Here is an 18,236-nt window from a genome sequence, read left to right as displayed (position 1 = left end):
ATTAAGTTAATGTTATAAACACATCTACAGACAAGAATGCTCAACGTGCAAGACTTGCTGCAGAACTGTTTCCTACACTGAAGTTTGCCTCAAAAGCTATTTGCATCTTCCCATTCCCCATATTTTTCTGATGCTGTGAGAGTTCATTCACATTATTATCTGTCATCACTTGTGAGGATGAAATCTATGTGTACTTCACCAAATCTATATCCTTATATAATGCGACCTCTAACACTGTCATATTGCGTAATGCAGGGAGCCAGCTGTACCTCTGATCTTTGAGCCAGAAAGTCATTGTGGACAAGCTTCACTCCAGGGATTTACTCATATAATCCAGACAGCCTTTTAAGTATAGCAATTACTGTTTTCTGCATAAGAATTTGGACCTTTTGTTTTTATTTAAAAAAAAAACTTTATTTCATATAATTGTTGATTTCTGGTCTCCACAAAGTGAATGGAAATTAAAATTGGTAATAATGATTACACACTGCTTCAGGCTTTTGTTTTCATTTTGTTTCATGCCATTGAAAATATTTTTAGTCATCTGCCTCATCTTTTACTCTTCCAGCTTGCTTCATGTTTTCTTACAATATGCAGAGACCCCAGAAAGCAATGGGAAATGGATTTAAATATTAACATTGATGAACAAAATTGGTCAGTTATATTGAGATAACAGGACATATACAATAAATGTTAAATATAGATTAGTTGAATATAATTTTTTTACATCAATTATATCTCACACCATAGAAGTTAAATAAATTAAAATCAGATTTATCAGACCAGTGTTTTAGGTGTGGCCGGGAGACTGATACTTTCTTACATTCTACTGTCCTTAGTATATAAAAAAGTATTTGTAAAGGTTGACTTGGCTGTAGCAAGAAAATGTACAGCAGTAACATGGAAATCAGACACCCATCTAGATATAGAGCAATTGAACAGAGAAATGTATAGCTGTGTTCCTCTTAAGAAGATTACTTATAATCTGAGAAATAAATATGATGTGCTTTTGAAAATTTGGCACCCATATTTACAAATTGAGGGAATTAATTTATGAATGTTTTTCCTAAGTTTCGAACATCATTAACCTCCCTGGAAGAATTAAAAGATACAAATTGTCAGAGGGGTTTCCTCTGGCAACCATGTTTCTATTCTTGTTTTTCATATGTTTCTTTATTCTTTTTCTCTATACTTTTTCTTTTCTTGGGATTTTTAGGGGTGGAGGGGATTGGGGTTTTATGTATAATCGATTTAATACTAAGACTTGACTATTGTATTTTGCATTTGGCTATGATTATATGTATGGAAAAACTTTTTAAATTAAATTTTCATTAAAAACACACAGAGGCCATTCAGCCCATTGTCCATGCTTGGTGAAATCTCATCAGCCCTAGACCCATTCCCCAAATTATTGCCTTACAATCTATTCTCTTGCATGCCCAGGTTCTCCAGCCAACCACCTTGACTTAAGATAATTTACCTTCCATGGTCCCAATTTGGCCTTTTCTATATCGGTGAGACCAACCACAGACCCGGGAAATCAATTTGCAGAATATTTGCACTCCATCCACAATGGCCTGTAGTTCCTTGGCTTGACTTTGCAGCCCTTCTTTAACAAAAGCAACATTAGCCTCCTCCAATCCTTCAGGATCTCGCCCATGCCTAACAAATATCTCTGCTGTGACCACAGCTTTTTCTACCCTTGAATCTCATTAGGGTCTTTTGAGATCAGAAATCAACATAAACTTGTTATTTCTCCCACACTCATTCATGAAGCATAAACCCAACTCAAAATTTAAAAAAATCCCTCAAAAATGATTTATCTTGCTACTTTATTCAGTGTTGTCAAAAGCCTCAAAACCTTTACAAGCTGAATTGTTGTCCTACTGAGCTATGTCATTTGCTCACTCTTTCTGGTAAGTGATATAACTTGGGATGCTTCATAGATATGAGGGTGCTTTACACATAAAAGTTTGAGTTGTTTGGAAACATGGTGAGTGACAGCAAACCAATCTTTATTGTTAATAATTCTTAGCAAGAATTACATGCCCTTATTCTCCACATTGCATTCCCTTGTCAGTTCCTGAAATGACCTTGGCATGTCCCATTTATTACATGTGGCTGCAGATTTGCAACATGGATGTATTTTAGCAAATCCTTTTATTTAGAAGAAAAAAATAAATACAAAACAAATAGGCTGCTTGCATTAGGCAGCTGACTAATTTACATTTCAAAACTTTTGTTGAAAATGTCAATTTCATAATGGTATTCATCTCTTTCTTTGGCTTGGCTTCGCGGACGAAGATTTATGGAGGGGGTAAAAAGTCCACGTCAGCTGCAGGCTCGTTTGTGGCTGACCAGTCCGATGCGGGACAGGCAGACACGATTGCAGCGGTTGCAAGGGAAAATTGGTTGGTTGGGGTTGGGTGTTGGGTTTTTCCTCCTTTGCCTTTTGTCAGTGAGGTGGGCTCTGCGGTCTTCTTCAAAGGAGGCTGCTGCCCGCCAAACTGTGAGGCGCCAAGATGCACGGTTTGAGGCGTTATCAGCCCACTGGCGGTGGTCAATGTGGCAGGCACCAAGAGATTTCTTTAGGCAGTCCTTGTACCTTTTCTTTGGTGCACCTCTGTCACGGTGGCCAGTGGAGAGCTCGCCATATAATACGATCTTGGGAAGGCGATGGTCCTCCATTCTGGAGACGTGACCCATCCAGCGCAGCTGGATCTTCAGCAGCGTGGACTCGATGCTGTCGACCTCTGCCATCTCGAGTACCTCGACGTTAGGGGTGTGAGCGCTCCAATGGATGTTGAGGATGGAGCGGAGACAACGCTGGTGGAAGCGTTCTAGGAGCCGTAGGTGGTGCCGGTAGAGGACCCATGATTCGGAGCCGAACAGGAGTGTGGGTATGACAACGGCTCTGTATACGCTTATCTTTGTGAGGTTTTTCAGTTGGTTGTTTTTCCAGACTCTTTTGTGTAGTCTTCCAAAGGCGCTATTTGCCTTGGCGAGTCTGTTGTCTATCTCATTGTCGATCCTTGCATCTGATGAAATGGTGCAGCCGAGATAGGTAAACTGGTTGACCGTTTTGAGTTTTGTGTGCCCGATGGAGATGTGGGGGGGCTGGTAGTCATGGTGGGGAGCTGGCTGATGGAGGACCTCAGTTTTCTTCAGGCTGACTTCCAGGCCAAACATTTTGGCAGTTTCCGCAAAGCAGGACGTCAAGCGCTGAAGAGCTGGCTCTGAATGGGCAACTAAAGCGGCATCATCTGCAAAGAGTAGTTCACGGACAAGTTTCTCTTGTGTCTTGGTGTGAGCTTGCAGGCGCCTCAGATTGAAGAGACTGCCATCCGTGCGGTACCGGATGTAAACAGCGTCTTCATTGTTGGGGTCTTTCATGGCTTGGTTCAGCATCATGCTGAAGAAGATTGAAAAGAGGGTTGGTGCGAGAACACAGCCTTGCTTCACGCCATTGTTAATGGAGAAGGGTTCAGAGAGCTCATTGCTGTATCTGACCCGACCTTGTTGGTTTTCGTGCAGTTGGATAATCATGTTGAGGAACTTTGGGGGACATCCGATGCGCTCTAGTATTTGCCAAAGCCCTTTCCTGCTCACGGTGTCGAAGGCTTTGGTGAGGTCAACAAAGGTGATGTAGAGTCCTTTGTTTTGTTCTCTGCACTTTTCTTGGAGCTGTCTGAGGGCAAAGACCATGTCAGTGGTTCCTCTGTTTGCGCGAAAGCCGCACTGTGATTCTGGGAGAATATTCTCAGCGACACTAGGTATTATTCTACCTAGCCAGGAAAGCCAGGTATTCATCTAAAGAATTGGCATAGGGACACAAAGAAAGTGACCCATGGCTTATCCAGCCTTTCCTACACAACTACTATGCCTTGTCAATTAGAATTTTTAAAACCGATTTCCCCCCCGCCCCCAACTAAGAATGGGCATGTGGTCTCCTCTGAGAAAAAAAACACATTAAAAAACACAGCAAACTTTATCCAATTATAGAAGTAAATCTATTTGGAATGGGAATTTGCTGTCTTTCATATATGGTACAGGATATGTTTAAGAAATATGATTACCTTGAATCTAAATGTATTTCAGTTCAAACAACATTGTTGAATTGATTAAACCCAAGTGCTACTAATTCATCTTTGTTTCAGAATCTGCTACTGCATCTAAGTATTTATCTGAGTTTGTTTCTGAATCTGTGGTTGGATCTCAATATCAGCCCATCTATTAATATTGTACTGCAAATCTCATGGTATTCACAAAATTTTGGGTTAATCTGATTTTCACAAAAGTATAACTGAAATTCTTAACATGCTACTTAAGCTTTTATATCACTGAAGCTGAACTTTCTGTATTATTAAATCTCACAGGTTTACAGGTTCAACATAACCTTATCTCACAATATTACCTACTGTATTACCGAATCCCTGTTGTTTTACTTCACAGCATTCTGAAGCGTGAAGTTATTTCAATTCAGAGCGCAACTAAATGGTATTATTCTCAGTGTTATTTTATCTCCTGCTATTATTTCACTGTGTTACTGAATTGGAGTTATTTTATGTAACAATAATAGTTTACGTTATCTGATAATATTCTCAGTTAAGTCCTTGCTATTTACCTCTGTTTCACTCTACTTTATCTTACGGTTATATTAACTCACTATGACTGAGCCTGTCATTATTTCAATCACATGGTTGTGGAATCGCGGGCTTCAGTTGCCGGTTGCCTGGTCACTTCTGGAAGCAGTGCTTTTGCCACGGGTGAAATGTTGCATCCGCCGTCTCCGCCCTTCACCTTGCATCAGCGGCGCTCGCACACACAGGTAGTAGGGACGGGTTTCACGGCGCAGAGGTCCGATCTACAGGAAAAGGTGAGGGGACGGCGATCTCGTCGATCTGGTGCGGATATGTGCACGTTGTTTCGCCTCCCCCCCCCACCCCAAAAAAAACCCTCCATCCCCCCCCCCCCCCCCAGGCTGCACTGGGCCCTGCATGGGGGATGGTAAGTGGTTCAGCCACGTGTGTAAGAAGTGGGTTCGTCTGGAGACCTCCTCGGAGGCACTGACACACACACACACTTGCGCTATCTCTGCTCCATCAACCAGTTATGAGAGGGGAGAAGAGAGAGAGAGCGATAAACTGTATGAGTGAAAGTCAAAGCACTTGGTCTATAGGAAGGTTCAGGCACACACTACAGATGCACAGAGACTGCAGAAAGAGGAACACGTTCTGGAAATGGGAAGGCGCAGTGTACTGGAGGGGTCACTGGCTAGAAAGACAACTGGACTTCTGGACAGGAGAGGAGGGAGATGGGAAGGTTGGGGGGAGTTGGGAAGGTTGGGGGGAGTTGGGAGAGGAGGAAAGCCGGGAGGTGGTGAAAGTTGGGGAGGGGCTGAGAGGAGGAAGTTGGGAGGGAAAGGAGAGTTGAGAGGGGAGAGTTGGGAGGAGAGGGTCGGGAGTCGGAAAGGGGTGGGGGGGGGGGGGGAGGAAGGGGAGAGTTTGGAGATGTAGACATCGTACAGAGACTATTGGCGTAACGGGAATAAACCGAGGGACCAAGAAAGAAGAAGAAAAAAACGACAGCCTGGTGGGAGGACGGGGGAAAGAGAGCCCACAGAGAGACGCAGCCCGAGTAACTGGGGGAGTGAGACGGAGCGTGAGAGACTGCACAGAGCCACGGAGCACAGGGAGCCAGGGAGAGAAGAGATGTGTGTAGAGACATAGTCTAGAGTCACGCGAACTGGGTGCAGAGGGGAGGGGAAAATCAAGGATTGAACCGAGTCACACAGAAGGGGGAGAGGGCGCGCGCGCCCGTGTGCGCAGAGGAGCCGTGGGCAGCGAGGCTCGCCGCACGGAAAGGAGCGATAGGCTGCAGAGAGGGAACCGGCGCTCTCCCGGCACTCTCCGCTCAGTTTAAGAGTCAGAGCGACGGCGGCAATGACGGGGTAAGAGGCACTAGCTGGTTGTTTGCACCGTATGGATCTGTTCTTCACAGCCGGAGGGCTGATCGGACCGTTTGATCTTGGCTGCCAAGTGTGGGGTTGGGGGGGTGGGGGGGAGGAAACCTCCCTCCTCTCTTTGTCTGCACTCCCGCCGGCCACTGTCATCGCTTCGAGCATTTTAGTGAAAGCGAAAGGAAAAGCACCGAGTCACAGCCAGTCTGCCGGCTGAATTCTAATTTCCAGAATGAGGATCTAAAGCGCCTTGCACTCCATCTGTCACCCGTTCATCATTGTCTCCGAGAAAGCGCTGTTTATTCTCGTGTTTCTTTTTTCCAGCGGAGGGTACAGTGATGGCATTAATGCTGACACTTTGGAAATAGAACAGTGCTGTCACCAGAATGAAATGGGAGGTGGGGTGGGGGCGAGGGGTCCCCAGGGACCTGAACTTTACCAGCGACCTGCGAACGTGGCCAGGGACTGAAGGTTCCAAGGGCTGTCCCCGTCCCCTGGTCTCAATGAGATGGGTCGAACTCAGGCCACTCGTGTGGAGCGAGGGAAAATAAGTCCAAGCTCGCCTTCCCTTCACTCGCCAGTAACTTTTGCTGGTATGACTTCAGTCTCGTCCCGTGTAGTCTGCTTGCTACTGTCTGGAAAACAGAAAGGGAACGTGGGGTGGGGGAGAGTGCTGCCCCCCCCCCCCCAGTAATAGACAATGCATTCAAGAGGAGAGGAGATCGGAACATTGGGGAGGAATTTGCTGTGAACCGAGCATCTCAAGGCGCGCATCGCTTATAAATAAATTCATGCTGTACACCAGACGGTGCAGTCCTCAAACTATCCGCAGTCTATTCTTGGTGCTTTGTTGGCCTGACACGCAAAGTGGGTTCTTTGTGTCCCTGGTGCTCGACATTAAAGGGAGGTGATGCTGTACAGTTTGAGGCAATTAAAAAAAATCTAGTTGTCAATTATACACATTCCGTGGTTACTTGTACACTCTAATACTTGGAAAACGTGATGGGTTCAAAAATAATTTTGGTCTTAATCTTGAAATTAACAAGGTGTGAAAGTTAAGTCACTTTCATTGACGCTTTGTAGTCAGTGTGTTGTGCACAGTTCAGTGCACCACACCCCAGCAAAGATGTTTTGGTCTCAGAGAGGGTTACAGGACAAAACTATCAGATAATATCTGAAGCTGGACTTCATTTGATCACCAATGAAGATTAAAGGATGATCTGATTGAAGTTCAAGTTGTAAGAATGAATGGCAATTTCTATCCCCCAGTAGAGTCCGAGAGCGCTTTCCCTTTCTCCTTGCAACTTCTAACATCTCTAATACAAACAGCTTCACCAAACAAAATACTTGGGGAGTTGTGGGGTTCAATTATGTGAACAACACTGAAATGACTGATTTTTTTTTGTCAAGGAAGGTGGTAGCAACCACAAAGGCAAAAGGTGTTAAATTTCAGGTCACTCATAGAATGACTGATGAGGTTTGAAGGGCTGAATGGCCTTCTCTGGTTTCTTTGTTAATAATTTTTTTTCATTGCAATTAGGGCTCTACAATGGTTGTAACATTATACATTTCTGAGATGATGTGCAAGATGTTCAGCAAGTACTTGATGGTGCATCCCCCAACACTTTATCTAGATTATCTTCAGATTGAGATGACATTTTATCAAGTCTAGGTAAACTGTTTTATTTTCTGAGGCATCACTGGCTGAAACCATTTCATAGAATTGTAGATATTTTCTCCATGGAAGGAGGCCATTCAGTCTATTTGGACAATGCCAAGTCAAAATGGAATTTTACAAAACCACAAAAATCTATAGACACCGTGGGTGAAGTAAAAACACAAAATGCTGGAGAAACTCAGCAGATCAAACTGTCCTTTATGTAGCAAAGATACATAACCAATGTTTTGGGCTTGAGCCCTTCATCAAGGTATGGGCCTTTAGGATGTTCTAGCTCTTGTTCTGGATTCCCAGAGGTTACAGGTCTCTTGGTGTTCAATGGGCACTTTTTAAAGATGGTGCGATTTTCTACTTCCTCATCCATTCAGGCAGCAAGTTCATGCTCACCCCCCCACCCCCACACAGTCATTGATGCTGTTCTATTCTTTAATCCTTTTAGCAATTAGTTAAAATCTCCTTTTTTGCAGAATAACATTTTGAACAAGTTAATTCAAATGAGTTGATTAAGTCACTTCTTTACGTCCTCCAAAATGTTTCTAATTGAATCAATGAAGCCAAAATCATTCTTTGATGATTAAGCCAGAGAGGTAAATAGTTCAATTATTGTTACAGGCTCAAACTTGCGTCCTTTCTATAAAGTTTTGTAGTTTCTGCATTTTGGATACACTGAAAAATAATCAGTGATCCTACTGGCCTCAAATGAATAGCTGTGTAATACCTTGAATACATATGCAGTGCCACAAATATTGTATTAATTATTTTCATATGAAAGATACCTTGGATCTTGATATGTCCCATGAGTGAAGATTAGAAAATGAATGAACAGTATTTCTGATTGTGGGTTAAATGTGGAAGTATCTTAAATAATTCAAACATCAAAGAAATAATACTTTGTAATATGATTTGTTTCTTTGTTCTATAATCACCATTTGTGAATACAAGTTGACCAATTTTCATTTTTTGTTGAACATACATATTTTTCAACTGGAACATAAAAAAATAGCACGTTACTCTTTTAGATACCACATTGATAGATCGTCGATGAATTCTTATTTGAAAATTATATTTTGAACATCTGTTTTCTCCTAACTTCTCAAAATTGGATAACTTATTCTGCTTTTATTTAATTCAAAAATAATTACAACCATTGCTGGAACATATAAATGGTGGCCAAGAAAAGTTGTTGTCAGCACATTCATTGAAATTAGTCAGGCTGAGGTTAATGCTGAGCAATTCTGAGTAATTGCCATGGCACAGTTTATTGTACTGTATTATTGAAACCAGTAACAACGCCTCACACTCGACTGAAGGCATTCATGGACAGTATTCCAAGGATACTGAACACCCATGGGAATGCTAATTTACGGCCATTCTAGTCTATAAGTATTCACAAATTATTTCACGTCTGATCATTGTAATTAGGAATCACCAGTGGGATAAGTGGGCACTGAACAGAAGGGGGGACCTGCGCTAATTCAAATCAACATGAGAGGTTGAGGTCAGTTGCAACTTACCTGCTGCTAACCCTCCTTCACCCATCTCCCTTCCTCTGGGTCTTACACCAGGCACAGCAAACTAATTGATCCATTGATTAAGTATTACGCCATGCACAAAGAGAAAGCAGTATAACTTAATTTGTTGGTGTAACTTGGTGATGTAGTGGCATGTTCATTACCCATTGCACACTATCTCTTTGTTTAACTCCTGAATAAATCTATGCAGTGATGACATTTCCCCTTTAAAAACAACAGTTCTTTTTTAAAGAACTGGTTGTCTAACCTCTAACCTAACTCCATGGCAACTGTTGCCCTGAAGTCAGCAATCTTTTCCCATCTGATTTATTTTACAAATTGCAAAATATAATCTAAACATACATTGGTTTGCATGAGCAACAAACCCAAAATAGTTACTTAAATGTTTTAACTTGCGTCCTCATTCAAGACAAAAACTGTCGGTCTATTGGGGAAGAGGAGAGAAAGGGAGAGGACAGAAAAGAATACCAATTGGACAGATCTTTCAAAGAGTTGGCATATGCTGATAAGGCTACAATAGTGTAACTAAAAATATTATTTGCATATAGTTATGAGCATTAAAAGCTGTAAATACACACTGAAGTCATGTTTTACCATTCACATATTATAGTTGATAAATTTAATCACTGTAATTAGTTTTATTTTAAATTTTAGTGGGATTTGCTATTAAAAGTAATTCCTTTAACATTGTTTAACAATTACATAATGTTGAATTGAGCTAGCAATGCATTTGTGGAGAGGATGTCTTGGGCAGCTTAAGGAAGAGTATCAACATTGTTTGTTTAAAATGCAAATTAAGGGATGATAAAATCTTTACTGTGAGATTCTTTGAACTTGACAAGTTGTAATGGTAAGCAATAATCAAGCAGATTTTCTTCTGTGCCATCACTGTTTGACTGCAAAACATGTGCTCCCTTTTGCACTGCATTGAAAGAAAGGAAACTTTATTCTTTTTCAGGGATTGGGCACTGCCAGCAAGGCCAAGCCGATTCCTAATTGATCCTGAGGAGCTGGTGCTGAGCCGCTGCTTGGATTGGCGCAGTCCCTTTACTGAGGGAACATTCATATTGCTGTGAGCAGGAAGTTTCAAGATTTAGACCCAGGAATGATGATGGTCCCGCAATATATTTCCAAGTCAGGATGATACATGATTTGCAGGAAAACTGTAGATGGTGGTGCTCCCCTGTGCTTGTTGCTCCTGACCTTTTTGGGTTTGGGGTTTCGTGTTAGAGTAATGGAAAAATGGTCAAGTCACTGCAGTACATTTTGTATATGGTGCACTGTATGTCATTGGTGGAGGCAACAAATGTTTAGGGTAATTAGCTGGATGTTGGTCAAGTGGGCTGCTTTGTCCTATATAATGTCAAGCATCTTGAGATTTGTTTCCATGCAATCATTCAGGCAAATAGAGAATATTCCATCACATTCCTGATTGGCGGTGGAAAGATCTTGGGGTGTAAGAAGGTGACACATTCACTGTATGATCACTGGCCATCTAAATTCTTGGACATTGGTGATTCCAGAATATTGATGGCAGGGAACTTGGCCATAGCAACATCAATGAATATCAGGGATTGTCTGGCACTCTGGTGGCACAAATGTTTAACTCAGTCCATGCCTGGATGTTGTCTTGGTCTTGCTGTCATGCATGCATGGACAACATGGTATGATCGAATTGAACTTTGCAAAATCATCAGCAGGTGCTCCCACTTCTGATCATACGGTGGAAGATTGGTCATACATGAACTACATGTTGGCTGTGCTAGGACACTGCCTTGAGGAGCTCGTGCAGTGATGACCTGGAGCTGGTATGCTGAGACAACTGCAACCACCTCCCTTTTGACTCCAGCCATGGGAGGGCTTCACCTTTGATATCCAAGGGGTTGGGTTTTACCAGAACTCTTTGATGCCATACTGCCTCTCCCCTCTCTAGTTCAAGCTTGGATTAAAACTGCGATGAGGTCTGGAGTTGAATGGTCATTGCGAAACCCAGTCTGGGCCTCTTTGACCAGGTTATTGGATGGAAAGTGCCACTTTATAACGCTGTTGCCAGTGGTTCCATCACATGATTGAGAGTAGCAGGGCTATACATCCAATCATCTTTCACAGTCTCAAAATGGCCCAAAATACCACACAGGTAATGAAGTAGTTTTGAAGTATAATCACTGTCGTGAAAGTGAAACACACAGAACCATCTTACAGTCTGTTCTTGATAACGACCAGGTGATCTACATTAGAATTGCTGATAGAGGGTTAAGCGCTGACTCCATATAGACACTGCAGTGGGCAGACAAACACAGAATGAAGAAATCTCTAGTTGCGCAGTGTTCCCCACTCCCCATTGACAACCTTGTTAAAGTGTTCCAAGGTATTTGAGGGAAGTAATCTTATATAGCAAGCTTTTATCATTACTTATAATTATTTCAAAATCTTACGTTTACTATTGATTGGAAATTTGGAGTCAATGTTAGAAATCGAAATAAAACAAGATGAAAAGGAACTGAGAACCTAACTTTCAAAAATGGACTCTTAATCCCTTTATTTCTGATGCCATCATATATGTGTCTGTTTTACAAACTGGTGTCATTTTGAGCCAAAAATAATCTCTGGCACTATCCCCTTCCTTTATCTTCTCTGCTGGATATACACATGAATTTATATCATTGCGTAAACAATAATTTACCATGTATATCAGTGGTTCCCAAACTTTATCAAGCTGCTGCCCCCTTGGCTCCCAGGCCACATCCCAAGCACTACCCTCCCCCCATACAACAGCACTGAGGGGTGGCAGTGGCACTGAGCAGGGGAGATAGTGGCAGTGGCGCTGAGCTGGGGGGTTGTAGTGGCAGCACAGAGCAATGGGTAGTGGTGGTACAGTGCAGGAGGGGGGTGGGAGGGGGGTAGGAGTGGTGGCGGCATGGTGGGTACTGGTGGTGGAACTGAGTGGGGGGGGGGCGGGTAGTGACACCTGTGCAACATGATGGCCACCGAGATCAGCTCTCGTGAGAATGCCTTGTCGCCATTTATTTTGCTCACTACTGCCACCCTGAGACAGGCCATGGTAACTGACAGCCCTTCCAGAAACTTCAATGCCAGAAAATGACTGCTTTATTAAACTTTGCAGTCGAGTGAATGATAACAAGACTGAAGGTTTGGACAGCCCCTTTTTTCCTCACCATTCCCTTGGATTTTTCCACCACCCCCGGGGAGAGGGGAGGTGGCACCACCCACTTTTGGAATCACTAATGTAAACTCCTTCCGACCTTAGTCATTGGATCATGAGTACATATTTGTTCAGTCCGATGTGACTGATATAGTGGTTGTTGGAGTAAGTGACTTACTGAGCAAATACACTGCAGTAAACAAAAGTGCTGGAGAGACTCAGCAGGACACACCACATCCATAGACAGCAAAAGGCAGTAAACGTTTCAGGCCTGACCCATTCTTCCTCTTGAGCCTTTGCTTCCTATCGATGCTGAATGACCTGCTGAATTTCTCCAGCACGTTTGTATACTGCACTAGAAACCCAGCGTCTGCAGATTTTTTTACTCACTTCCTGCGCAAATACACTGGTGAATTTAGGCTGGTGTACAGTATCAACACAAGCTGAATCTATTGCTGCAAGGTTCGTCAGAACAATAGGAATGGAAAACTTTTTCTGTCAGGAGAACCCAAATGGGTTCATTTAGCAGGGAGATTATGAAATCCCTGTTTCTGCAGTAATACAAGAGGTTCTGTTACAACATGTCGACCAGCAAGGAATGTAGAGGTAATGTACTCCAGTGTTATCTTTGCTCCAAAGAAATTGTTCCAATAAGTGATGGTTTATATTTGTATTTACCCTATGTAAATAATGACTGCCACTTAATTCCAAAGCACATTACTATTTTCAAAAACATTTTTTTGCTGGCCTTGAGATTCTTAATAATTGCCTATGCATTTAACAGCACACTCAGAATAATTGATGGAGCCAAGAGACTTGTAATTAACAGGGAAAATGCTCTCCAAACAAATCCACAACCACCTTCCACTTTAATTTGCTCCTCCTATGGTTCAAAGTCCATAATGTTGCACAGCGAGGCTACTTATTTCTCTGTGGAAATCTTAAACTAAAGAACTTTGTGGAACAATGTAATGTATGGTCAAGTCTGAGCTTGTGGATATCACATGGCTTCACAAAGTAGTTAAGGAATGTCCTGTATTGTTGCAAAGAGACCAAATTAATGGCCTCATACTGAACTCAGAGGAATATGTTTTGAACTTTACACTACATTCCATTTTTTGGGAGCTACCTCAATGAAGGCAGGAAGTCAATGAATTTCACAATCATCTTCAGTGCCCCAACACTGTCTGTGGGCAGTGGGGGAAATGTACTGGCAGCACAGAGCAATGGGTAGTGGTGGTGCAGTGCAGGAGGGGGGTAGGTCAAGCTTTCACATCCATCCCAAGCAGCAGTGATTCCTGTCCATTTATATTCTCGTTGAGGTTTGATTTTCTTACACCAGGCACTGCAAAGCATTTGAAAAATTTAAGAATCCTTTATTGTCAGGTAATGGCTTCTTCAATAATGAGAGAAAGAGAGTCCCTTCAGCTACATTGAGTGTCTGGATTTGTCTCCAGTGGTCCCACAGCCTTTGCACAAACTCCCATTCAATTCGTTGGCAACTCGAGCTTCAGATCCAAACTTCCAATATGATCAGAAAGCTTTCAGTGCCCAAGCCCTTCTGGGAGCCCTTCTTGTCCTCAGCACTCTCTCATATCCTGCTGCCTGATTCCCATGAGTCAGCCTCCAGCAGCCCACAAACTGGTGTGAATTTGACCACGTCATTAGCAGCCTATAGACTTCAGCCTCACTCAGTTCCACCACTCAGTTCCACCACCAGTACCCACCACCCACTCAGTTCCACCACCAGTACCCACCACCCACTCAGTGCCACCACCAGTACCCACCACCAGTACCCACCACCCACTCAGTTCCACCACTCAGTTCCACCACCAGTACCCACCACCCACTCAGTTCCACCACTCAGTTCCACGACCAGTACCCACCACCCACTCAGTTCCACCACCAGTACCCACCATCCACTCAGTTCCACCACTCAGTGCCGCCACCAGTACCCACCACCCACTCAGTGCCGCCACCAGTACCCACCACCCACTCAGTGCCGCCACCAGTACCTACCACCCACTCAGTGCCGCCGCCAATACCCACCACCCACTCAGTGCCGCCACCAGTACCCACCACCCACTCAGTGCCACCACCAGTACCCACCACCCACTCAGTGCCGCCACCACTCCTACCCCCCTCCTGCACTGCACCACCACTACCCATTGCTCTGTGCTGCCAGTACAACCCCCCAGCTCAGCGCCACTGCCACTATCTCCCCTGCTCAGCGCCACTGCCACCCCATCCCCCCCTCAGTGCTGTTGTATGGGGGGAGGGGAGTGCTTGGGATGTGGCCTGGGATCCAAGGGGGCAGCAGCTTGATAAGGAAGGGGATAGTGCCAGAGATTATTTTTGGCTCCCAGACGCCTTCTCACGGGTGGTGTCCTTCTGTTTCTGGTGCCATGCATCGGTCTTTTGCTCCTCAGGAGTCTACAACCCCTTGTGGTCTGCTGCCAAACTCGGGTACCACCATCTTGGGCACAGACTTCCATGGTTACAGGATATTTTAAATAAAAAACATCGTCAGCTCCTCTAACAGGCTGTTTAAAGCCTCTATGGAGCTGTTGGTATCACAGCCCTGGGTAGTAGGTCCCTTCAGAGGGCACTGTGTATCTGCTTTCCTGGTCTGCACCAGCAGCATTGCTGCTGTTACAGTAGCTCAGGCAGTGCCACCAATATTTTACAAACCTTCCATCTGACTGGAGAAGTGAACTAATGTCAGTGTCTCCTCTCAAATATCCCGAGCAGTGAGATCTTAATTGCACTCAGGTGGCTCCAAATTGAGGCCACATCATTTGTTTGCCCAACAGCTGGAACTATGTTCTCTTCTGAGTGCTGTTATGGAGGGGAGTCCCATATGGGGTGAAGAAAATATCCAAGTGCAATTTCAAAACCTCCTCGAAAATGCAACATTTCCACTGACCAGGGAATCCTTATCCCATGACCAAAGTGAAGTAGGACTATTTGGCTCAGGAAGGAGAGTGGAGTAAGTCCAAGCATAGGGTTATGAGGGGGATAGATAGGGTGGCCAGTCAGCATCTTTTCCTCCAGGTTGGCAATGGCCTGTACCAGAGAACATAAGTTTAAGGTGAGTGGAGGAAAGTTTAGAGGTAATGTTAGAGGTTGGTGGTGGGTGCCTGGAATTCATTGCTGGAGGAGTGGTGGTGGAGACTGCTACAACAGGGACATTCAAAGAGGCTTTTAGATAGGCACATGGATGTAAGAAAAAACGGAGGGATGTTGGCTACGAGGGAGAGAAGGTTTAGATTGATGTGGAGTAGAAATCTATGCATCAGCATAATATTGTGGGTGAAAAGGCCCATGCTGTGTTCTAAGTAATTTCCCTCTATGGATAGCCTGGGGTGGAGGAGGGCAATGGTGAAGGGCTGCATGTTCGATTCACAGAGGATGGAATTTCACCTCCATTCAAGAAAGCCCAATCTGAACAACATTGGAATACTTTCATTGAAATATATCTGTGCTCACTCCACAAACACTGTGGTAAATGAATGTACTGAGTTTAATTCAACAGGACTGGCAGAATTCTGAATGATTGATTTGGCTGAAATGTATTGACCACATGGACCATCTGTGCAGGTTCCAAAACCAGAGAACCTAATTTTGCTGATGACTACCACCATTAGGACCTTCCCTATCATTGTTGTTCCCTTTCACTTCCAAGTTTATTATCCTCTGACTGTACGTATATAACCTGCCTCTCCAGTAGGGATGTAGCCAGGTTCTAAAGTTAGGGGGAACGAACACATAGAAAAAAGACGCCTCAACACATGCCAGATGGTGAATCAGTTGAATGTTTTATGATGGGCCACACTGATATTTTGACTGTGTCGGACAGAGGTGGGGGTTGGGGAGGGGTGGGTGTTGGACCAGGGGGATAGCGTTAGACTGGGGGGGGGGGGCGGCGTGGCAGTGGTGTCAGACTGGGAGGAGCGTTGGATTGGAGGCGGGGGGGGGAGGTGACATCAGACTTGGGAGAATGGGGTAGTGGTGGTGTCAGACAGGGGTAGATAGCAGTGGCATTGGACCCGGTGGGGAGTGGGGGGGGGGGGAGAGACGTCATACTGGGAGATGGGGTGGCATCGGTGTCAGACTGGTGGAGGATGGAAGTGGTGGCACCTCAAACCAGGAGGGGGCAAGGTGCCACGTTTGAAAAAATGTGCTCGCTCCCTGCACCACACCCCCCCCTCCCCCAGGTACACCACTGCTGTCCAGTCCACGTAGCACACACAAAAAACATGCCATACATAGAATATAATGATCGCCTAATTAATCAAAATAAATAAACATAAATATTTGGGATGATTTACACATTTGCTCGACACATGGCTCTCCAGGTGAAAACTAACCTTTATCTGTTTTATCCAAAAACAGTTGTTTGTTTCAATGAAGGTTTTTACCTGAAATATCGGTAATTCCTCCCCACACAACACCTCCACCTCCCCCACTGATGCCGCTTGCCTTGCTGAATTCCTCCAGGAAATTGTTTTTTTTTGGTCAAGATTTCCCAGTTCTGATCAAGAGTTGCAGGCCTGAAACATTGATAGTTTATCTTTCCACAGATGCCACCTGGACCTATTGAATATTTCCAACATATTCTGTTTCTGCTGTGAAGGTTTGAATTCTTCCTGTGGTGTATTTCATTGAAACCCTTGCTATTCAAAATCTCATCCAAGTGGATAAACCACCCCAGGCAGTGAAGAATGCAATATTCTCCTCAACCCTGGCTGGGGCAGAGGCACATTCTGTTCTCAATGGGTAGATTTGGCTCAGCTGACAACACTTGTTTCTGAGGCACAAACTCACAGGTAGTATTCTGGAACAGAATATAAAATAATTACTTTCACTCCAGTCCAGCCCTGCGAATGTGATTGTTCATCAGAGATGCTGTCATTCAGATGAGATAAAAATCCATGTTCAGTTGGCTATAAATGGCACTTACTGCTGGTATTCAGGACGTTCTTCATACATCTGTGGACAATATGTTTCTTCTGCTGATTAATGAAACATTTATATTAGTTATTATTGGTGGGAACTTGCTGCATGAAAATTCTCTAAAGTAACAGGGGGACGAACTTCAATGATGGGAGATCTTCACTGTATAAAAGTGCTGGTTCTCTCTTTTCTTTATAAGATGCCTTGCTTCCTTCTTCCTTTTACCAGCAGCAGTTATTCCTAACACCTAAACATTGCTCCATTTGAAATCTGATAACCCAGGCAGAGAACAGCAAACAAAGGTTATGTTTTACCAGAGTTTGACAGTTGCTGAATAATATGAAGCAAAATCTTTCCAGTAAATCATGTGCTTAACTTTTACTTCTTCATTCATTTGTGGAATGTGGATATTCAAGTCATTGTTTATTGTCCATTTCTAATTTTTGATAAATTATATTTAAAAGATTTGAAGATATGTAGTTTAGTACATTGATAAGTCACCTACCACAGTTCAAAATATATCATGCTGTCTGCTGAGGTTGGGAACTAATAACTAGGGCTGGGCAACTTGCAATAGCCAGATTTTCTTTTGTTTCATTCTGGGTGTCTTTACTTGAACCTTGATGGGTGGAGGGGTTTGTTGTCTTCAGCTGGAGGGACAGGCTTCTTCACCAGGAGACGGATAAGGGAGATAACTGGCTGCATCTCCTCCACTGACTGAACCACTTGCTTTCCTCGCAATGTCTGGTCTGGTCCCCTTGCTATTTGCAGTCTCTGCAATCAATGGTGATGCAGGTGGCCAACACCAGTCCTTTTTGTCATGAGTGTTGTATACTCCAATAAGCCATGGCTTCGAGTTGTGGCGAAGCCAGAGGGGGAGGTGCTGGGTGCTGACCCCGCCCCCCCCCCACCCCCACCACTTCCATTCACTTGTATTTCCACCCTGAC

General features: G+C 43.9%; 1 protein-coding gene across 9 annotated transcripts in view; it reads left to right on the top strand.

Moving 5' to 3' along the window:
* psd3l (pleckstrin and Sec7 domain containing 3, like) overlaps positions 1 to 18,236 on the top strand; it is a 538,648-nt gene that overhangs the window by 104,386 nt on the left and 416,026 nt on the right. Inside the window, exon 1 of one of the 9 annotated variants that reach the window (XM_069925827.1) lies at positions 5,761 to 5,950. The exons of 7 other annotated variants lie outside the window; for them this stretch is intronic. The gene's annotated coding sequence lies outside the window, so the exon portion shown is untranslated. Of the gene's footprint in view, positions 1 to 5,760; positions 5,951 to 12,873; positions 12,939 to 18,236 lie in introns of those variants that run through there. One more of the 9 variants, XM_069925828.1, reaches the window with a different exon arrangement.

This window comes from Narcine bancroftii, chromosome 3 (assembly GCF_036971445.1).
Source record: "Narcine bancroftii isolate sNarBan1 chromosome 3, sNarBan1.hap1, whole genome shotgun sequence".
Classification (NCBI taxonomy): Eukaryota; Metazoa; Chordata; class Chondrichthyes; order Torpediniformes; family Narcinidae; genus Narcine; species Narcine bancroftii.
Note: the sequence above shows the minus strand (reverse complement) of the source record. Positions and strands in the feature narration are given on the sequence as shown.